Source organism: Hippopotamus amphibius, chromosome 5 (genome assembly GCF_030028045.1).
Source record: "Hippopotamus amphibius kiboko isolate mHipAmp2 chromosome 5, mHipAmp2.hap2, whole genome shotgun sequence".
Classification (NCBI taxonomy): Eukaryota; Metazoa; Chordata; class Mammalia; order Artiodactyla; family Hippopotamidae; genus Hippopotamus; species Hippopotamus amphibius.
Window position 1 is genome coordinate 7,279,837 of NC_080190.1, and position 18,138 is coordinate 7,297,974.

The 18,138-nt window shown below is 50.1% G+C and overlaps 1 protein-coding gene across 9 annotated transcripts in view; it reads left to right on the forward strand.

Moving 5' to 3' along the window:
• Window positions 1-18,138, forward strand: part of CTBP2 (C-terminal binding protein 2) — a 160,881-nt gene that overhangs the window by 25,102 nt on the left and 117,641 nt on the right. Inside the window, exon 1 of one of the 9 annotated variants that reach the window (XM_057734335.1) lies at window positions 325-340. The exons of the other annotated variants lie outside the window; for them this stretch is intronic. The gene's annotated coding sequence lies outside the window, so the exon portion shown is untranslated. Of the gene's footprint in view, window positions 1-324; window positions 341-18,138 lie in introns of those variants that run through there. 9 annotated transcript variants of the gene reach the window in all.

The window sequence follows — 18,138 nt, forward strand, 5'->3', positions numbered from 1 at the left end:
GTGGAACCTGCCTGGTAGTTTTAAAAGCTCCCAGGTGATTCTAATGGACAACCAGGTCGAGAACCACTGCACAGCCCAGCAGCCCTCAGCTGAGGCCGCTTGCCCCATGCTGCCCGTGGGCTGGTGGGCTGGAAGGCACGGACCCAGACAAGGCAGGTCCTAACTTCCCTGCCCCACAGGCTGGGGGCAGGGGCAGAGAGAGGCTTCCTGGGAGGCCCAGCTCCTCAGACACGTGTCGGCCGTGACAGATACGCCTCTGCTGCAGGGCCAGGTGCCCAGAGCCGCTCAGCGAGGAGCGTCGAGGGCAAGAGGCCCACGTGGCCTGGTTTCCCATCAACAGGTGAGCGTCTGTGGGGCTGCGTCATTTCCTTGGCTGGGCTCTCCCGGAGCGAAAGTGGAGTCAGATGTGCGTGTGAGCACAGGGGCGAGTACGGCGGCTCGGAAGTGGGGTGGAGGTGGTGGAGAGTTAGCTGCTGGGGTCCCACCTACCTCAGGGCCTCTCCTGCCCAAACATTAGGAAAGTTGGCGTCGCCCGCCCCTTGAGAAGAAACTCCAGGAACAGCAGAGTCTTCCTGTCTTGGTCAGTGTGTGGCTACAAGGAGAGAGTCGCTGTTTCCTAGGAAACAAGGATGGAGGGCCCGACTCAGGGCCGTGGACCTCTTTGGACTCTGTGCCTGGGTGGGGGGTGTGAGCCCCAGAAATGGCACAAGTTGAGGGAGATGGGTGGGGAGGGTCCTACGTGCGTTTTTATAGGAAAAGAATCCGGCTCTCGGCAGCGTCTCATGGGAGTCTGGGACCTAATGTAGTTCAGAGCTCCTGCATAGGATTTCTTGGCCCACGAAGCCTGGGTAGGGGGATGCGTTCTGTGAATTCACAAGGATGGGAGGGAGCGCAGGGACCAGGGGTGCTGGGGTGCGGGGCGGGCGCTGAAGGGGGAATAAAGCAAACCCTGGAGGAGTTTCCAGGGATTGTCTTGCTTACAATCATTGGGGGTTTTGTGGAAGACCCTGGGGGAGGGGTGTTGGTGCCCTCAGGTAGGAGGAAGCGAGCACATGTGTGATACCAGGACAGAGGAAAGGGTCTCTTTAGCGGGGCGACGTGGGTTGGGGGTGGCCCGGGGCCCTTTGTGTGCCATGCCATCCAGCTGCTGCCCCTTAATTATGAATGGGAAAGGGCGTGAGAGCCTCCAAGTTACAGATAAGATCCTGGGTGACTGAATGTTGGGATGAATCCACTGTGGGGTTAACCTGGGGGTGGGGGAGGGAAACTGACCGGACCAGCGGGCTGGCTGAGAGGCCTCAGCTGGGGGAGGGGGAGGGGGAGGAGGAGGAGGAGGAGGAGGAAGAGAAGCGGGGGCTGGGGCTGGGATGCACACGGGGCTTGGGGCTTGGATTCCGGTTGGGGAGGTTCAGGTGGGAGGAAGCCCCCCGCTGGTTCTGTTGCCTGAGTCCCTTCCTTGAGCGCGGGAGGAGGTGGCCCGTGGGGGTGGGGGTGCTTCACCTTCATTCCCTGTAGGTGCTCCTTGCTGTACAGAACCGGGCATCTAGACCTGCTGCGGCAGGCGGCACAGTTTTCCAGCCAAGTTCTTTGTCATCTGCCCTCTCCCTCGGGAGCAGGGACCTCCTCTCTCATTGAGGCGCCTCCAGCAGGGGATGGAACCCGTAGGGTCGCGGGGCCAGCCAAAGTTTGCAGTCCCTGCGCGGGTTGCCTGCATGGTCGCTGAGCTCAGAGCTAGAAGCGTGCTGTGGTGCCCCTCTGCCCACATGGGTGGAGGGGCTGGCAGGGAGCAGAGGGGCCCGAATGCCCCCGGGGTCCGTCTTGAAGTTTAGGCCCATTTTGCTGGATTCCTCCTGCCCTGTGGGCTTCTGCTGGGTAGGTTACAGGTGGCCTTCCCCTGGTGCACTTGCGTGGAATCTCTGCTTTTACCGCTGTGGAGTCTGGCGTGAGGCCCAGAGCCTCAGTTCCCCTCCCATGAGTTACTTGATGGAGTGGCTGTTGGTGTGAGAAGAGGTGATGGGCTTAGGAGTTCAGCTGTGTGGAGCCGGTCTTTGGGGCCCCCTTTGTCCTTGCACGCACAGCGAGTGGGAGCTCCAGGATGCGGCTTTTGAACGCTTGCCTGCCTGCCTTGTGATCATATGCTTTTAAAATCTTATCTGTAGTCTTTTGTTTTTTTAACATCATACAGATGTCATCTTAAATGCCTTTGTGTGCCTTTCTTTTTGTAAGCAAACTTCATTGCCTGTGGAAAAAAGAAAGCTACTTCAGTCTTGGGGCTGCGGCCAGGAAGTGCCTGTTGGGCACAGAATTCAGTCAAGCACGCTAGGTTCCTACAGGTCAGGCTCAGGGAGGAATAGGGTGAGACGGAGGTGCTTCCTTGTCCCCACGGAGCTTGCCGTCTGGAGAGAAGGGTTCACTTGGGTTTGAAGGAAGGTACCAGGCTTTGGGATTCTTTCTAAAAACAACTCTGAATGTATTAATTTTGGTTTATGATTTCTAAGGCAAAAACATCATTTCAAAAGTCCAGTCCCGTCTTTTTTTATAGTGATTTATGCTTTACAGTTCTGTTCCAGTATGCTCTAATTACAGCCTCCAAACAACAACCTTGGTTTTCAGATGGGAAAAGTGCAGGGCTCAGGTGAAGTGACTGTCCAGACGCCCCTCGGCAGAGATTGCCTTGCCTGCATTCTCTGGGGGTGTCCATGTGTTTCCCTGTCTTCTGGGGTTTTTTTTTTTTTTTTTTCTTTCCAGTTTGGCTGTGCCAGGTCTTTGTTGTGGCATGTGGGATCTAGTTCCCTGACCAGGGATTGAACCTGGGCGCCCTGCCTTGGGAGCATGGAGTCTTAGCCACTGGACCACCAGGGAAGTCCTGCATGCTTTTTTTTTTTTTTTAAACAAAGTGCCGGTAAACTCACTGCCGAGATCTAACTTGGGTACCACTTAGCGAGTGATGACCGGATGGACACACAGATGAGAGGACGAGTGGGCATGTGCGCAGGGCTCTGGAGAAGTCTGGGCCTATCTTGGACTGTATCCTGCCATTCCAGATACTTCCCAGGCATCCAGATATTGGCCAGCAGCCTTGACACTGAGGGCCATAATGAGATGGGTAGAGGCAGGAGCCTGCCCTGGGAAAGAATTTGACCAGAAATCTGTGTGCCATCTTTTGTGGGTACTGACCCACCTGCTGTACACGTGTTGGAATGCACCAGGCACCTGGTAGCAGGTTGTGCCTGGCAGTTTGAGCAGGACCCAGGGGCCCAGAGACCGCCTCTGCTGCTTCACTCACGGTCCCAGGGGTTCTGTATGGGAAGCCATCCCAGGGCCAAGTACAGATCCACGAGCCATAAGTGGACACTTTGAATTAACTCATCCGTACTGATTTTTCTTTTCTTGTGGTATCTGTCACTTGCTGAGAAGAGTTTGTTTTCTGGGGCTGTCATTCAAAGCATCATTTTGCACCATACCATTAAAATTTCCAGAGCGTTTTCTGATTTGTGTTCACTGAAACTAACTTCATTAGGATGATGTGAAAATAGCGCTCAACTGTTTACCAAATCGGATTCTTGTTTTTGATATTTCAGTACATCATCTGTTCTCACTTGAATGTCGTGGAATTTGTTGGTATAGTGTTATGCAGATGAAAACTCATATTTTAGTGGAGTTTTTTTTATTTGAATGTTTTTATAAGAATATTGTATCCAAGGTGCTTGATGTGCCATTTGAGGCAGAATCTGTGTGGATGTGAGGGTATCGAAGCTTGGCTTGGCCTTGGAGAATTTTCGGACGTGCTGGGATCTTGACCCAGATCCAGGTGCTGAGTCAAACTGGTTGAAAACCCCGCTCTCCCAACTCTGTCCCTCACCAGGTGGGTGACCCCTGGCAAGTCACCCAACCCTGGGCTGGGCTCTGTGAAATTGCTATTCCTGTGTTTTTTTACAAGGTTGTTAGAAGACTTCAGTAAGGGCACTGTTATTTCATTGGTTTTCAACATTTTAACATCTCTGGGATTGAGTTCTGTCATAAAATTGATCATATGGTATAGTTTAATTGAGGGTATTTTTTTCTCTTTCTTTCTTAGTGGCTTATAAAATGATTCTGGGTCTAAGGTTTGATGGTGTTTTAGAGTTGATAGCCGTGCAAGCATTTTGCAAACTTTAAAGTTTTAGAGTTGGGCATTTGCAAGAAAAGGACAGTTGCTCAGCTTGTTAAGTTGATCAGTGAGAGTCCAGTTGTGACCAGATTTCCACTTGAATGCCACGGCTGTGTGGCGACAGAGGATTTAATGGATGTGTTGGCAGCTCTTTTCAGGTTTGGTTCATTGGTCAAATAACCTTGGATGATGGGGTTCAGAGAGACCCAGAGGCACATACTGCCTCCAAAGTAAGCCTGTCCCGAGACCGAGTTGGACGGTAAGTGTGGTGGAGACGACCAGATGTCCACCAAAGATCTGTGCTTCCCTTCACTGGTGGGGACTTACGGCTGCCCCGCCACCACCCAGGCAGCTACCGGAGCCCCCAGGATAGTGGTGGTCAATGGAACACTGGTGGGAATAGGTGTCACTTCCTGGCAGAAATGGTTAAGAAGCAAGTGTGCATTCCCCAGTTTTTCTTTCCTGCATTGTCAACTGGGTGTGGCAGGTCCAGCAGAGAAAGCGAGAATCCTGGGCCCTGGATTGCCATGAGAAGAGTCACCCCCCTCATCAGGAGGTGTAACATAGAAATAAGCTTTTGTGTTGAGCTGATATTCAACTTTGGGTTCATTAGTTGAAGCAGGTAGTGTTAGCTAATACAGTGAGTTTGGGTAGTTGATTAACTTGATCATCAACCAGACCAACCCCTGCCTCGCCCTCTTGCTTCAGGGAGCAGGTGGCCCCTTCTCCCGGTCCCCGGCCTCAGCCTCAGAGCTTTCACTTCTCCGTCTGCTGTGTCCATTTATTCCCTAAGTCCTGCAGATCCCATCTCCCTCCCCACGCTTGTTGGGGGGCCTCCCTGGAGGGTGAGCATCCCTGCAGGGCCTCCCTGCCTCATAACCTGCCAAGTGACAGCCACCTGAACATTTTGGGTAAAGGCAGGTGGCCCTAGAAGTCTGATTGTCAATCTTTGGAGAAGCTCAGAAGCAAGTCTTGAGGTGTAAGAGTGTAATAGTGACCTGGCGTGGTGTGGCAGTCATGAAAAGGCGCCTCTCTGATCTTCTTCTGGGGATGTACGTAATTGACTGGTGGCCCCAACCGCATTCCACGCGTGGAATCCAGCACCACATTCACAGAGCCCGCACTCCCACTGACCGCTGCTAGCCAAGGCCTGAGCACAGCAGGGATGCCAGGCTGTCCCTGTGAGACCTGGGACTCCCCCCGACACCCTGCCCACTTGGCCCAAAGATTCCCCTCTGACCTTGAACTGCATGGCAGGCCAAGAGTTCTCCTTCCCTGTCTCCATTACAGGAGTCAGACCTGCATCTCACTCTGGCTCCTGTTTCGTGTCCCCCAAGAAGTCCCTTGTACAGTCTCTTACTAATCTTGTCTTGGCATCTAGTTTTGGAGGACCCGAACTAACACACATTGAATTTAAATATTTATTTCTTTGTTTATTTATTTGGTTGCACCGGGTCTTAGTTGCAGCATGTGGGCTCCTTTAGTTGCAGCTCGCAGGCTCCTCAGTTGTGGCATGCCAACTCTTAGTTGCATGTGGAATCAAGTTCCCTGACCAGGGATCAAACCAGGCCCCCTGCATTGAGAGCACAGAATCTTATCTACTGCGCCACCAGGGAAGTCCCCAATACATATTGACTTTAAAATAAAGTAGGTCAAAGGGTCGGTGCCTAGGAATTTCTTCCAGTTTGGGAAGCAAGCCGTATTTCCTCTCCCAGGTTGCAGTTTGCCTGCCTCTGCAATGCGAGGTCTGTGCTTGGCAGTTGTCAGGACCTGCCCAGATCAGAGATCTCGGGTTCTGTCGAGGGTTTGTTTCTGTAACTCTCAGGTTATAGCAGTAACTCTTAAATGTGCTTTTCTTGTAGCTTCTCTGCCATATGGGTGAAGTGTCAGTAATGAAACTGGAGTGGGCGACATGCTGCCCTTTCGGCGTGTCCACACACTAGATTTTTTTTTTTTTTAGTTTCCTTTTTTTTAAAATAAATTTTATGTATTTATTTTATTAGCTGTGTTGGGTCTTTTTTTGCTGTGCGCGGGCTTTCTTTTTAGTTGCGGAGAGTGGGGGCTACTCTTCGTTGTGGTGCGCGGGCTCCTCATTGCCATGGCTTCTCTTGCTGCGGAGCACGGGTTCTAGGCGCGTGGGCTTCAGTAGTTGCAGCACATGGGCTCAATAGTTGTGCTTCACAGGCTCTAAAGCACAGGCTCAATGGTTGTGGTGCACGGGCTTAGTTGCTCCGCGGCATGTGGGATCTTCCTGGAGCAGGGATCGAACCCGTGTCCCCTGCATTGGCAGGCGGATTCTCAACCACTGTGCCACCAGGGAAGCCCCCACACACTAGATTTTAACTGGGAAGTTACCTGTATTTCCTGTACTTAATACTTTAAAAGCCTCTTGGGTAATACAAGAGGCTGGTAGACATGGCCTGCGTGTGACCTGCGCTGGGAATGCAACGTTAGGCTGAGAAGTCCGACTTTTATAGGACACAGTGTCTAACGACAACCACGTTAAAAGTCATATGACATTTAGCAGCGTGTTTACAAATGGGCCCAGGTAATCCATGTGCTCGTTGGGAGCTGTACCTGGTTGAAAGGCTGCTCTTGGGGGTTCTGCCCGGAAGCACTGGAACCTGCAGGATGCCAATGTGACTGCCCGGGGGGGTTATTCTGAGTGGGCAGGGACATCCTGTTTTATCAGCCCGTGTTGGTACAAACAGTCCTCTGATTTGGAGTGATGGTCCACCGGGCCTCTGGGCTCTCAGCTCTTGGTGGGGAGATGGCGCTGGCCTTGCTGGTGTTTCTGTGGTCCTGATTCTGCAGGTGGACCAGTGTCAGAGGTTCTGCGAGTGGGTGTGTTTGCACAGAGAACACCCCTGTCCCACCCCCCAGGCCCAGCAGTTACCGCCGTGCTCTCCCCATCTCTCCACCCACCTGTCCACCTGTACTTGACAGTGTTTCTCAGCAGCCTTCAGACCTTGCTCAGCTCTGCCCCAGCGTCCTTGAGCATGTGTCTCGTTATGGAACTTGACTTTCTATGGTTCTTTTAGTTTATTTTCTCTTTGAGGTAGGACTTGGGGGAGGTGTTCAGGGGTGGGAGTGGGGTCATGAGGTAAAATGAAAAGTGTAGATTCTAGGATGCCAGTCCATTTGTTTCAGCAGACGCACGTACCTGGGTACCCCAGCTCTGTCAAGATACAGAACACAGCACCATTCCAGAAAGTTCCCTCATGGCACTTTCCAGATAGTCCCCATTCCTGTCTCCCTGATCATCTCAGGCAGCCACTCTACACACCCACATGGTTAATTTTTCATGTTCTAACATTTAATATACTACATAATATACATATATACACGTTATTCATACATGTATATGTACACACAATATTACATACATGTATATTATACCACATATATACCTTTCGGTAAAAGCTTTTTAAATTCACCACGTGTTTGAGATTTTCCAGTGTTGAGCAAGCCTGGATCAATTGCTTGTTCCTTTTTACTTGCTGTGTAGTATTCCAGTGCAGGGATCCACCACAGTGAGTTTAACTGGCTCCTGTTGATGGATGCTTGGGCTGTTCCCAGCTGTTGGCTATTCAGAATAAAGCTGCAGTGAACCATTCTTGTACGTGTCTTTCAATGGACATATGTTTTCATTTCTCTTGGGTAAATTCCTAGAAGTGGAATTGCTGGGTCATAGAATAGGTGTATGTTGTTTTATAAAGCAGTTATAATAAAATTTTACATGGCTATCAATCATGTATGGAAGATGGAGTTACTTTTTAAACCACTTAGCAGAATGCTGGCTTTCTACTTGAGGGTAGTACAGTGAGGTGGGGGTGGTGGGTTGGGCTCTTCCTCTCCCCTGCTCTCTCTGCTAGCCAGACAGGTGCAGAGGCTGCAGCATTTTCTCTGTAGGGGGTGGGCTGTAAAGTTCACCTCCTCTGGAAAAAGTAACCATTTTATTTTATTGAGAGGGGCCTGCTTCTCTTGGTTTTCCCTGGGCATTCAGAACAGTTGTTGATTTTTTCCTGGGCTTGGCTCTCCCTGCCCCCACCCCCACCCCCCAAATACTGTGCCCTCCACTGAAGCCTGAGGGTCAGGGCCTTTGGTTCCTGGTGTTTTTCTGGTCCTTTTGAACACGTGTGCCCACGTTTGTACACTCATGACTGACAGAAGTTGATTTTTGGAGCCCATGGATAATCATGTCCGTGGCAGCGTGGGGAAACTGGCTAAGCTGGTGTTGCATGCAGCTGCCTGGCCACCTGCAGGTCAGTCGCCCCGTGAGCCAGGCCACCCAAGAGCCCCGTAGTTGGGGTGTGCCGGCCTCGCTGGCCTTGGGGAGGCTGCTGCCAGCTTTTCCAGGTCTCTTCAGGGCCAGAGGTTTCGGGCGTGTGGATTATAGGGCTGCTGGTGGGTCCTCACGAGTGGATCCCATCTTACAGATTTATTTCCTGTCTCTTTGGAGAAAGTACTTCGAGGATTCAAAAACTAACAAACGAAAAAACCAGGATGCTCTAAGAGGGGACGAGATTGGGGAAGGACCAGAGTTGATTTAAAAAAAAAAGGGACATGCAGCCACCGCAAATTTCAGGACAGTTGGCTGTGAACAGCTCTCTTTCCCTGGGTTTAGAGAGACAGTGTGTGTCCTTGAGCTGATCCTAAAGACGGATGATTCGTTAGAGGGAGCTGCAGGGGATAGAGGGTTCTACCACCAACTGCGGTCTGCTAACACACGCTGCTGCCTGGGCCCGGGTTGTACACTGGGAAAGTCAGAAACACAGTGTTGAGGGACAGTTTAGGGGAAGGCATTCTGTGAGGAGCCCTTCTGAGGTGTAATTTGATTTGGAATGGAATTTAAAAAATATTACAGGGGCTAGGCCAGTTGGAATGGGCGGGCTCATTCTTACAAAAAGATGTTTATTTCAGCTGGGCTTTCACTCGTTGTTGTTAGAGGCGATGGTTGGAGTTTTACTTCTTGTCCAGGAATTGATGTGTGTTGGCCTTACTTGCCGGCCTCTCGGGTGTGGAGGTAGACAAAAGGAGGGACAGGCCTGGTTGGTTCCAGGAACAGGAACTGACGTCAGGGCAGGGTCTAGGTTTGCTTTGGTCGCAGTTGTGGGCTCTATGGGGGTAGGGCAGTGATGTCCATGTTTGCGGATGAGCTGAGTTTGAGGGGTGGGTGGGCCGTGCAGTCAGAGAGGAGGTGTCTAGAAGGCGGGCGGTGAGGTGCGTCTGGAGCTCCTTGGAGGGACTGAAGAAGAACTTGATTTGGGAGTTTAGGGAGCGGGAGAAGCAAAGTTGCAGTCTCTCCCTCTTCCATGTCCGCTTCTCTAGCGCTTGGCGTTCTGGTATTGTTCCTTGCTGGAACACCTTGAAAGCAAGGTTGTGTTTCCTTTATCTCCACATCTTCCTCTCAGCAGTACCTGTCTCTCCATCGATGCAGTATCAGAACAGACAGAAGGGTGTGGGTGTGGGGTACCACTGTGAAGGTAGGTGGACGATAAGACAGGGCTGCTGGCTTTGACCATCAGGAGTCCACACCAGATTTTTTGGATGTGAGGGTGTGTGTGTGTGTATAGCTACAGCTGTAGATATGTGTGTATATATTGGGTTCAATAAGCTTGATAGTAAGGCTCAGAAAGCAGCATTGGAGCCAGGAGAGTCTGCGGGCGGGGGATGGGGGGGGAGATGGGGGGGTGAAAGCGGGAGAGGGCTAGGCGGATGACGTCTGTGGGCTCCATATGTGGGGAGATGGGAGCACATGTGGCCTTCACTGGGAAGGCTCCCCTCTTAGTGGGAGGCTGGAGGTGCAGGAACCAAGCGGAAGGTCCCCCACGACACATTTTGGTTCACCCATGCTTTCTGGCTTTACCATCACAGGTGCCACAGGTCAGCTTGCAGGTTCTGGTCTCATGGGTGGTGCTCACGGGCCCTTCTCATCTGTACAGTGGGGGTGGAGTTTGCCACTCAAGGAAGGAAATGTACCAGAATCCAAAGAAAAAGAGAAGTTCCTGTTATAACTCTTCTTTTTGCACGCTCTTGTTTTCTTTCAAGCCCCAGTGACCTGAGAATTGGCGCTAAGTCTCATGAGTGCCTGTTTTAAATGGAATTAGAACTTGAGTTACAGAATCCTGGTGCCTCTGGGTAGCATTCCTCTCCCATCCCCATGAGAGGGGCAAAGTGACTTGCCTGAGGTCCCACGGTTGGACAAGACAGGAAAGTGTCTGCAGCTGAGGTTTCCCGGTTGCAGCTTGGATCTGGGCTTTGGTTGTAAAGTGTATCCCACTCATCCTGGTCGTCTCCCAGGTTGCCCACCGCCCTGTAGTCTATCTACAAGGCTCCCGCGAGTTGTGCAGGCACAGGCCTGGCCTCTCCTTACCTCCCCTCCTCCGAGGGCACCTCTCCTTTTCCAGAAGGAAGGTAGCTGCTGCAGAATTGGGCTGGGTCAGGCAGCTTCTCTTTGGTCTCTTCCAGCCTCTGCCTTGATGCTTCTTCAGATGGTCTTAGGATCATCCTCCAGCATTGGTTGGGAGGGTGGAGGGGCTGACTTGCTCACATTTCATCACATTTGGGTGAGACACAAAGAGATTGGCAGTGGAAAGTCCCCCTTCCCCTGTCTTAGCTTCTGAGAGCTCTCCGTTCCTTTTGCTGTCATCTCTGCTGGCTCCAAGATTATTCGGTGTGGTCCCCAGTACCGAGGTTGAGCAGTTACGGGGCATTTGCATCTCCTTTGGGTACTTGCTGTGTGACATACTCATTACCCATGCTTAACTAACTGGAAGTCCTTTGATCTGTTTTCTTTGTGAGCGCTTGCTGTTTGCCAGGGGCTGGGGAGGCAGGCTTCACTCTGCTTACGTTCTGGTGAAGACGCGGCCTACCTTTACTTCTTACAAAAATGACCCTTGGTACCTTCTCATTAAAATAGTGGAGACACGGACCATACTGTTCTCTGGAGTACCCCGAACAGCTGATGTTGACAAAGGTTTGCGCTCCTTAAGTTGAGAAGAAGAGGAGGGGTAGAGCGTAAGGCTTATCTGTATCTCGAAGCATTTCAGAAGAAAGATATATCTGTGCTCTGTGTTTAAATATAGCATGGTGTTTGCTACTGAGTTGGAGAAGATGCAATTGAATATGTAGGTCATTGACTTAGGAGAGTGAGTTCGGAGTTTTCTTTGCATCTGGTCAACACTGTCTTACAATTGGGCCGTTGATGCTGTGGTAAAATTGGGTTACACAGAGTTCAACGAGATATCTGGGAGGGGAACCGTAGGAATCATAAGAGGATACCTTTGCCCCCTTAAGGCATTCAGGGGTGTGACTTGGTGTTGGGCCCGGGGGGCCCGGTGCTTTGCAGCCAGCGCAGAGGTGTTAGTTGTATGGGGAGGAGACGGCCTGGGTGCTGCAGTCCCGAGCAGATCTGTCAGGAGCAAGGGGAGAGGGCTCTACTTCATCAGGATAAATGCCAGCGGTGTATTTTAATACATGCTTGATTCAGAACGCACTGTTTGGAATTGCATATTTAAAAGGAAACTGCCAGCCCCCTTTGAAGGTACGTGACATTTAAAAGATCTGTAGCAGGAGATAGGTTTTGACAGCTTCGAATTCTATTTGAAAGAGTTTTTCTTTTAAGAAAGAAAATGATTACTTCTATTTTAAATGTCATCACAAAGACATAAACATGTTTAATCAAATTATATATTTAATTTATGTAGAATGTAATTTTTATTCCCATGGAAAAGAGTCACTGGTTATTTCTTTATCAGTTTGGAAGCTGGGCGATGTTTGAAAGCCTTCAGCTTTTTGAGTAAATGGCTATTTAAGGGTTTATGGAATCTGAAAAAATATATTATGATTGAAATATTTTTCATCTGTATACTTGTACCTAATGGCACATTTTGGGGAGAGGGAGGTACTTTCATTACTGTCGCTGGGAGACATTAAGGATAAACTCCTGTCGAATGGATTGAAAGAAGTGTGACCCTGAAGACAATAAAGGCGGAACGGCAGAGATGCTCCTGTAATTTTCTCCTTCTGGATTCTTTGAATCAGCAGGGAGGTGCCGGGGAGTGTTAGGACTGACTGTGCCAGCTCTCCTTAAAAGGGAGGCAACGGGGGACCTCGGAGGACAGACACAGAACGCCACAAAGGACCTTGAGGTTGATACAGTGTGATTAAGTTTTGTCACAAAAGGCTGATGGGGAGTTTGAGGGCAGCCACAAGGTCCCCAGGCTGCTGGAAAAGCAGGAATGTAGCTGTGGGTCAGCCCAGACAGGTGGCTCGCTGGCTCTGGTAATCTGCTAGGACACTCCAGCTCCAGAACTTTCTCTGAGCGAGCTGGGTGTTGGAAGGTGGCCAGCCCAGCGTACAACTGTGTGTGTCAGCCAGGGACGGTCTTGGCCTGTTCCAGCCTGCTGTCTAGGGTTTCAGTTTAGCCAGGCGGGGTCAGGGAGTCCTGGGGCTCCCGCCAGTGTGCCCATGTGCCCATGCGCCCATATGGACCAGCCCCGGGGGCTGGTTTTCTCTCGTCCTCTCCAGGGCTGTTCTGTGAGATGTGACCTGGGGAGCCCTGGGCATCAGCAGCAGCTGGGAGAGAGAAACCAGTCAGTTGTGCCTGTTCCCAGGAAAGAACTTACGCAGCAAGCATCTTTGCCAGCTCCAGCGGACAAGGTCAGGGTTCAGGAGCCGGGCGCCCCGGCAGCCGGAGGAAGCTGATCCCCGTTCAGAGCGTGAATCGTGTCGACAGGCTGGGCTCCTCGTGGCTCCCTGTAAACACCAGCCCACCAAAGAAAGGAATTGCCCTGTTTATTGGTCATCATGGGCCGAACTAAAGAGACCAAAAAAAAACAGGACGAACCTGCTTGTTATTTTTGTAATTAGACTTGTTATTGTGAAGTAATCATAGAATCAAGTGGTTGAAAGAGAAACAAGACCCCTTACCTCGTTTTCCCCCAATTGGTAACATCTTGCAAAATGATAGAATAACATGACCAGGAAATTGACACTGATACAGTCCACAGATATCATTCAGGTTTCCCCAGTGTTACATGTATTCATTTGGGTGTGTTCACTTCTCTGCAGTTGCTACATGTGCAGATTCCAGTATGCCCCACCGCAGTCAAGCTACACAACAGTTTCATCACCCCAAGGACCCCCTGCTCCCCTCTTCCCTCTGTTGCCCATTTATAGCCACACCCACTTTAGGTGGCCCAGACAGTTCATGGCCATAAAACAGGGTTGTAAACGGGGCTGGCTGACTTCCAAGATACAGCTCACTCAGAGAAAGTTCTAGAGTTGGAGTGACCTGCCTTCTAACCTCTCCCTAAACCCTGACAACCACTGATCTGTTCTCCATCTCTGCAGCTTTGTCCCTTAAGAATATTATAGAAATGGAGTCGGATAACACGTAGACTTTTGGGGTGCGGTGTTTTCATTCAGCACAGTTCCCTTTGAAATACATTCAGGTTGTTGTATCCCTGGTTTGTTCCTTTCTGTTAGTGGGGAGTATTCCATCCTAAAGAGTTTTTGACCCAGCCTTAGACTGGAACGCTGGGCAAGAGGAAACCCATTGTGGAGACCTGAGAGTTGCAAGATGACTCTTCTTTGATATCCATTCTTCCTTGATGTCAGGAGGAATGAGGCATCTCTGGCCTCTGCTTATTAGCCTGCCTCATTTCTCAGCAAATGTCCAGTGGGGTGCTGTTCGAACAAGCTTGCGCCCTGATGGCTTGGCTGGTTTGGGAAACCAGCAGAAGAGCCCCTCTTCACCCTGTGAGTTCTGTTCATCTGTGTTGTGTGTTTTTGCACAGTGTACAGGGACTGAAACAAAACGGGATAAAGGTTACTGGATTTTGATGTTTTCTTAGCACTCATAACAGAAACACAGGGAGTTCTGGGCTGGTGCACAAGGGAAGTAAGGGCCGTGTGAGCATGACTTCTTTAGAGGAAGCCCTTGGTACCTAGGTGGCTTTGGTGTGCTTTCGTGAGAACTGTAAAATGACACACCCGGAGAATCTAACTTCACAGTGAAAATTTTGAGCCGTTGTTCCTTTAGAACTCACATTTGTTTGCGCTGTTTTAAACATATGCGCTTGTGTGTTTACACATGCATCATATCAGGACAGCATTTATGAAATATTACTCCTGTGAACTTCTGTGCTGAAAGGTTGTCTATACTTTCAACATTAATGAAATGCAACTGAGTAATTAGGTCTGTGAGGAAGTTAGTTCAGGATTCGCAGTGTTATTTACTGGATACCTATGAATCAATAGGTGGTAGCTGTGTGTTCATTAGAGACTCTGGTTCTTTTTTTCTAGATCAAGCCTGTTAAGCCCGCCTGCTGCTGGTTGTCAGCAGTGCTAGTAGGGACCCCACCTGGAGCTTGGGATGGAGTTACGCAGCTGGGGTGGGCTGTAGGCTGGTCTGGCCTTTGGCTTTTCTCTTCTTGTCCTGGATTCCTCTGGGCACGAGGGGCCAGCATCTGTGTCAGGGACCATCACCTCCTGGTGGTCTGCACTCTGGTCGGGTGTGGGGGGGGCTGTCCTGATGTGGGCGTCAAGGCTGTTTGAGGGGGGAGAGTTTCCCCATTCATGGATGTGATGCTCTCTAAGGTCTCATCTGGCTCTGGGATTTATTCTTAAGACTAGAATTTGTTGCCTCTAGAGGAAACATATTTTGGAACCATGCATTTACTTTTCATTAGACCTGTGAGGTCTTCACTCCTCCGTATCTGCAGAGTTTCTCTGTGTACTGTTCCCTGTGACATGCCTGGTGCTGAAAACGGATGTTAAAAAGTCAAGTCATTCCTTTGGTTGCACGTACAGTGGCTGGTGCATTTGATGGCAGCGAGGCACTTCACTTTGAACTGAACTCTCCCCTGAACCTGTAGGTTCGGGCTTGAATAAATTTGGTTTGAAATAAAATGGAACCTAATGTCCTTTAGGCCTTTTTCTTCCCAGGAGGCTGGATTCTTGAATTCCTCTAGTCACGATGGGAAAGCATGTGTTAAATAGTGGAATTGTTAACCGACGTTTCTTAAACATTTGAGTGCTCCCGGTGCCGCCGAGCACTTTACCTGCGGCACCACAGGTAACCCTACCGCGGCCCTACATTCGAGGTGGAGATGGTCACATCCTGGGTTCATCGGCGAAGAAGCCCAGCTGGGGGTGAGGGAGCTTTTCTAGGGCCACTCATGGCTTCATTCCACTGCCCCTCACCAGTGGTCGGTCTCCACGTTCTCCAAGATAAAAGTCATATTCTGTCCCTGCTCACACGGAGGTGACCAGCTAAACCAAAGACAGACCCAACTAGCAGCCTGTGCAGTGCCTTCTACTATACATAAAGGGGTACAAGCGGGGCTACCGTTGCCGAGAGCTAGGGTCTGAGGGGCTGTTACCCGGTTGAATTAATTTTACCCTGCTTCCTCCCTGCTCAATATTCTGCATGTAGTCCATTGATCAGTAGCTTTGGTATCTAACTCTGGTCACTCTTCTTGTACTTTTTCAGGGCTTGCGGACTCGGCCATTTGACTCTCAAGCCATATACAGTATATATATTTTATGCTTCTCTGTGTTCATTCTGCAGCCTAATCTGTGGCCAAGAACTTGGCTGCTTGGCTTGCTGAGTCTGCCTTGCTGCAGTGCCTGTCCTCTCCTGCACACCCTGGTGGAGGTTGGGATCCGAGCTCCCCGTGGAAGTTAGGGGATGCCCCCTTCCCCTGCCCCTCTGGGTTTCTCCCGGGTTGATTGGCCACTGGAATTCAAATTTATGCATCGGCTTGCCTAATAGGGACGCCCTGTTTCTAGATTAGACTTGCATGAGGTTGGAGGGGATATACCTTGCTTCCTTTTAGAGCCACCTTGGCAGTGCAGCTATTTCTTAAGGAAATAGATCCTAAGTAGAGCCACTCTGCACTGATGCTGTGGCCAGGAACCAAGGCGGCCTCTCCCTCCCCGCATTCCCAGTTTCAGCTCCCTTTCCTGATGTAGAAGCCTATAGAGTCACTGTGCATTTTCCAGATTGTAGGAAATCTGCTCTTTGCAGAACATGGAGAAATAGAGTAAAATGTGAAGATTAAACTAAATAATTTTTATGGTCTGAAAGATTTATATTTTAAAAATCACCTTAGCAGGGAGAAATAACTTCTTTTAACACTTTGGGTGTAATTTCTGTCTCCTGCACATATGCATATACTAGCAAATGAAATTCACTGTTTAAAGAATATTTTTTAGTTTTTAATATTGGGTTGGCCAAAAAGGTCGTTTGGGTTTTTCCATAAGCGCTTATGAAAAACTCGAACGCGCTTTTTGGCCAAGCCCCAGTGTGAGATTTGGAGTCTGTGTTTTGTATTTGTTTTTCCATTTAACCTGTAAGTGTTTTTCCTAAGCTGTGAAATATTTTTGAATTTTTAAAACTAAATAATCTGTTGAGATACAGGTATCATGTGAATGTAGGTGTAACATGATAGCTATTTGTATATCTCTATACTGTGTCAGGAGAGATTGTTATCCAACTAGTTTCTGTTTCAGGGGGGCATCTTACATAGATCATTTTTATGTAAGTCTTGATTCCTTCTCTAATTATTCCCTGGGGGTAGAATGAGGTGGGGGATGAACTCTAACTTTTCAGAAAAGGTGCCCTTTCATCCTCCCACTGAAGCGGTGGGGGGATGCCTATCTCACCAACTCTTCAACATTCTACTCTGTCATCCGTAGATTTTATGTTAAAGATCATCAGCTTACGTTTTATGTCGCTCTTACCTCTGCTTACCGTCTGAGCTGGAGCCCCTCTGCTTACCGTCCGACCCTGTGCCCTGTGTCAGTGGGGTGCCTGATGAAAAGGAACTCAGCACCTCTTCTTCTCCTGCGCCCTCCACTCTACCAGGGAGAAAACCGAGTCCAGGGCATCCTTTCAAGATGCCCTACTAGTTAGTGGTTGCTACTAGCTGTGCTGTGTTCTTGGGCCAGCGCATCTCTCATCCAGTCCTGGCAGGTTCTGGACCCTCTCCTAGAGGTGTGTGTGCCTGGGCCAGTAGCTTTCTGGTTCACTTACTGTTCGGAGCCACAGAAGGCCTCCTAACCTACAGTGTCTCTGACTCGTCTTGCGGGTTTACACCTCTGAGGCCTGACACATAGGCCCGTCAGCGGCCAGGGTTCGCTTTGAGCCGGGCTGGTTGTAAGGGGGTCCTCCCCCAGGTGAGGGCTCCCCACTCCTCTGGGCACTTCAGAGTTAACAGGGTGGCTTCCCGGCTTGTCTGCCATTGGGACGGACACGCGGGGGCCTGGCCAGGTTCTGGGAGCCGGGGGTCAGACTGCCCAGACCAGCTGCCTGCGCTTACTTCCAAGCCAGCTGGGCAGTGGGGGGCGTGGGAACGCAGCTTGGATTCACAGGATGACGTCGTTGTATGTGTGGGTTGCTACTCATGATCTGCTTTTCTTGTTTTTCTTTCAAAACTTGGCTGATGTCAGGCCTGATTTGCACCCGTTTATCGATTTGCTTTCCATGTTCATTTTTCCAGTTGTTTCCACCCCTCACGCCCCATCTGGCTTCCTCATGCCCTTGTTTATTTCTCCATCACTGGAGGCAGTGAGAACAGAGCCTTTCCCCAGAGGACTGAAGCCCAGCTAATGCTTCGAGGCCAGGCTGCTCCTGGTCACCTAGCCCGGCTCGAATCCGCTGGCTCTGTAGGGTGGGTGCAAAAGCAAAAAGCTGAACGACAGCAGAGGAACGGACACATTAATTGACTACATCTGAGACAACACTGAGAAAATATCCTATTTTGTTTTCCTTAAGAAAGTGGCAGAGTTCCAAGACTTCCCTTGCAGTTTTCCACTGGCTGTCCTTATATTTGAAGACGGGAGTTCTGAAATCTTGGCGGTTGGGCCTTTTCATGTTCTTAAAACTTAAACCCAGCTGAGCATATTTAATATTACAAAATTTCCATAAACATTCTCTCTACAAAGACTGTATGTAAAGTTTGTGCCTGAAGGGCATG